This window comes from Eucalyptus grandis, chromosome 4 (assembly GCF_016545825.1).
Source record: "Eucalyptus grandis isolate ANBG69807.140 chromosome 4, ASM1654582v1, whole genome shotgun sequence".
In the NCBI taxonomy this organism is placed as follows: domain Eukaryota; kingdom Viridiplantae; phylum Streptophyta; class Magnoliopsida; order Myrtales; family Myrtaceae; genus Eucalyptus; species Eucalyptus grandis.
Genome location: NC_052615.1, coordinates 7037142 through 7041801, shown reverse-complemented (window position 1 = coordinate 7041801; position 4660 = coordinate 7037142). Strand labels below are relative to the sequence as shown.

General features: G+C 44.5%; 1 pseudogene; it reads right to left on the bottom strand.

The window, feature by feature from the left end:
- Window positions 1–905: 905 nt before the first annotated feature.
- Window positions 906–3899, bottom strand: LOC120292760 (annotated as a pseudogene).
- Window positions 3900–4660: the final 761 nt, after the last annotated feature.

Genomic DNA, 4660 nt, shown 5'->3' with positions numbered 1-4660 from the left:
CTGCTTCAGCACCACCTTGTACACCCTCACCACTGAGGATCTCGACGGGCTCGCCATCGAGCTCAAAATGGCTGAGATCACGCATGCTCACCACCCGCACCCTCGTTAGTACAAAAGCCGGAGCTGCACCTCTTGTAGGCCTCGTTCAACAGGTCGTCGCGGGTCAACCCCTCTGCTTCCCCTGACTTCTTCACATGCAGAGCCTTTGGCCGCCTATGCTCCATCACCAAAGCCGCCTGTTTCAGCACCACCTCGTACACCCTCTCCACTGAGGATCTCGACGAGCTTGCCACCAAGCTCAAAATGGCCGAGACCGCGCTCACCACCAGCACCCGCCAAGTACAAAAGCCAGTGATTCAAGGCGGCATGATTTGTCAAACGGTGGCCTCCGTCGTCCTTTGGAGGAAGAGCAAAGAGTAGAGCGACGACCGAGCGACACTAAAACGAAAGAAATGGAAAGTGGGAGAGAGAGTTTCCTTCTGCTGTTCAAATTTGTCGTGGGAGGAGAGAAAAAATTGGGTGAAGGATTTGGTGGGCCCCATCAAATATTCCCTTGCAAAGGGAGTTTAGTCAATTTAAATAAATTGACCGAGAGGTGTGACAATACAAGACGGCTTCGCCTGCAGGGGGAGAGAAACAATTTTTTGCAGCATGCCATTTCGAAGAGAAAATAAATGAGCTCTGATTACAACATGGTCACCAGGCGACATGTGTTGCCCAGTGAGTGGACTCTGACGATGCCACGTTGGAATATGTAATATTTTCTCCTCTTAACAACCGCAGATGAAGGTTGAACTTCTACACGGCTTTTTAGCACAAGCAGTCGAGACCTCTCAATAAATGGACCTAACAGGGTAAAATTGCAGTGGACCTAATCTTGCATGACTGTTTTAGCAATACCACTGTTATACTGAAGCTTCCGATAAATTTATTGCAATTTCTGCAAAAGAGAGCCACCACAGACCACGCAATGGGCACTGTTGTTTCCTAAATTTACAACATTGAGATGTCACACTAAGCCCCATTAAGAGGACAAAGTTCCTACTCTAACCCATTTTACAGACTCCAAAGAGAACACAGAATACAAAAGAAAACCTGTTGTCCCTCAAAAGGGAAAAAAATGACTCATTTATCAGTTTGTGTGCCGAACTCGCCGCCCATCACAGAAATTGACAACTAGGATTCCTCCAAGATCAGACTATCATCCAGGTTAAATGCCGGTATCCAACCCACTTAGCAGCAACACGGATTCCAATGGCTAATGCCGCTACAAACAAGGGCATTGGAAGCCTCCTGTTTGTCACTACTTCTTCAACTTCTTTCCTTCTGAAAGTTTCCTTGAATGATGGGATATAGCTAATGCAAGATATGAGGCTATTACCACCAGTCTAACCCAAGGCTCCCCTATGGCAGCCATTACAGCTGCAGCAGGTAACACGGATGAAACATCATCTCTCTTCTTAATAATGCGTGAAAACCCATACAATCCCACCAATAGAGTCCATAAAAGTGGCTCAGAGATGTAGCCTCTCACAGCTGCATAGCCAATCAATCCAGCTACCGTAAGAGAATATGGCTGACTAGAAACACAGTTTGGAACAACAGCCTCTCCAATGGCTGCCACTGCTGATGCCAACATAATGATCACTGTCAACTCGGGACAGGAGCATACGCTACTATGCCAGAGTAAAAGGCCCGGACAGAGTAGATTGCAGTTTCGATACATCTAATTGTGGAAGTGATCGGATCGCCAATCAAATGAAAGATAAGGGCTAGGACAAGTTTTGAGAGGTATCCCACAAAACCAACAATTGCCAAGGCAGCCTTCTTCCAGTTAGATAGTTCAAAGAGAACTGCTCTCCATGCATATATAAGGAAAACCAATGCTGCAAATTCAATAACAACTGATTAGAAAGGTATTTTGTCAAAATGATGATAATGACTGATGATAAGATCAACAATAACTAGTGGTTTCATGATGTAAAGCAAATACAATATAAGAAGAACAAGAATCACGGTCGAACAGTATAAACAACCTAAATTAACAAGCCATTGAAAAACCAAATACAAATAATTAAGACCAGTTTATCGAACATTCACAAATTGATTTGAAGGCTCTATGCACCAGATAGAGAGAATAACTTGTCTCTCTAAAATAAACCTTCCATTAAGAAATGTCCCACGAAAGGAAAAAGGGTAAACGACTACACCTCCCCAATTTGCAGGCTTGAATCATCAACCCGTGGTTTAAAAGCAACATCTTGCTCACCTGTGATTTCTGTTGCCAATTCTTGCTAACAGTTTTTTACTTACTCAGGATTTAATGTCTGAAAATCACCAAAAGTTGAAGAAAGACAAAATAATATGCTTTAATACATAATAGAGCTTTGCACTTGGATATTCACATGAAAGGACTTGGTTTTGTTTGCTCTTGAAAATTTCATGGTTGTGATTCATAAGTACTAGTAGGTCAGCTCTACGCCTTTACATTGGAGAAAAAGCACCTCTTTGTTTTTCTCAAGCACAAAACCGACGCAGGCATTATCTTGATTAAAGCAGTTGGCCCAAACAGCAGAGCACCCACTACAGCTGTTTTGCAGCTTTGGTCAAAGAACTTTTTGGTCAAAGAACTTCTGAAGCGAGACAAGAAAATAGAACAAATTGAAGGAAAACTTGAATTAAGGTCCCTGTATAGACGGAAGATCGATAGGGTGAACTGATTGTGGGTATGTTGGAACTTTCAAATTCTAAAGTGTCAAATCATACTCTTCATGCTTGCCTGGACTTCACCTCCCGATAGGAGAGGCATGGTGCAATTTGCCCAGGAAAATATTGATTGTTCTCAATCAACAACTTTACTTGTATAGGACAGCAAACTGTAAGGATCATCCCACTCAGTTGACCTCCTAACAAACTCAGTCTAAAATGAAACCATACATCTTACAAGAATATAAGGTGAGAGGCCATAGCTCAAAATCAGACCCGCTCGTCATATCGGGATCTTATTGAAGCACGCCTTCGTCCACATAGACGGCAATACTCCAGAAATAAATTTGCAGCAATTAGCAGGGGAATAAAAAAAAAAAAATTCCTTTCTCACTTACTCTGCAGGTCGAAAGCCCCCTGATTTGTTCATCCAAAATTTCATTTCATCATGATCAAGTTTCAGTTTTTCTATCAATTAACACTACTTCAAGCAAAATCCTTTCTCACTAACAATGCAGGTCGAAAGCCCCCGATTTGTTCATCCAAAATTTTCACCTCATTAAGATCAAGTTTCAGTTTTTCTACGAATCAACGCTGCTTCAAGCAAAATCATCTAAAATTCACGTTTGGCGAAATCCCAAGAGCTCCCTCCCCAAGCAGGCAGCGACGACATGCCGAAATGAAACTCAAGACTGAACATCACCCATGAAAATACGATCCCCGTACCAACGAACCACGGCCAGCGAATCGGAGGATCGGGGGCTTCTCTGTTCAGGTACCTGAACCTCTCGGGCATGGTGCTCTCGCCCCGCGCCGCCCTCTCCGCCTCGTCAACCTCGCCGCCGCCGCTCCCCGCGCTCTCCTCCGCATTCGAAACGAACGCCGCGCCTCTCCTTCTTCCGCCGTACAGGAAACATAATGCGTGCCCGTGAGGTCCGGCCGAGCTCAGCTTTGGGCTCGACGCTAGGGTTCTGGCCTGGGGAGGACGAACCCAGAAGCGGGATTCGCCATGATTTCGGAGGAGGGCGAGCGGAGCCGGGCGAGGGAGACGAATGGGAGCGCGGGGAGGAGGGGAGGAGGAGAGGGGAGAGAAGAAGAGCATGGCCGACATGGGATTTGGGACGGAGGAGGGAAGAGGTTTTCACAGGGGTTTTGTCATGGTTTTTCCAGGGACGAAGAAGGAGGAGGATGTCTCCTTCGGTTTATCCCGCGAGCTGCTAGAAAATGAGGGTAAAATTCCATAAAAAGAAAAATTCATATTTTGCAGTAGGGAAAAAGCCATTAAAAATCAAAAACTCTATCCAATAAGGAAAATTTAGAACTTTTTTTGTGACGCAAAAATCTCAAACTTTGCTAACTCTGACATATTTATCCAAACTCTATAGCTGAATGACTGAATTTGTCTAATCCTTTTTCTTTTTGCTTTTTTTTTTTCTCTTTTTCTTCTCCTCTCTTCCCTTTGCTAGTGGAGGGAAGCCGGACTCAAATGAAAACCGCCCTTACCGGCATCAAGTGGCCCTCATCAGCGTTGGGTGAGGATAACACTCCTCTTAGTTAGGTGAGGACAACCTTTGAGGGCGGCCCTCGCCGACGCTAGCGAGGGCATTCCTTGCCAAATTCGGCCTAGGTGAGGGTCACATCGGGCGAGTGTTGCCCTCGTTGGATTTGGCAAGGGTTGTCCTCGCTCGACCTAGGGGAGGGTGGCCCTCGCTGGATGTCGATGAGGGTGGCCCTTACCTGAGTTCGGCTTTCCACCATCATAATCAGAGGAAAGAGAAAAGAAGAAAAAAGAAAAGCAAAAGAAAAAAAATTAAAAAATAAACGATGAAAAGGCTCTATGGTTTGAGATAAATATATCACGCGAGTATAAGTTTGGGATTTTTTTGAATTATGAAAAAATTTAGGTTACTTTACCAAAATTTTTTTTTAGGGTAAATGTGTTACAATTGACAAA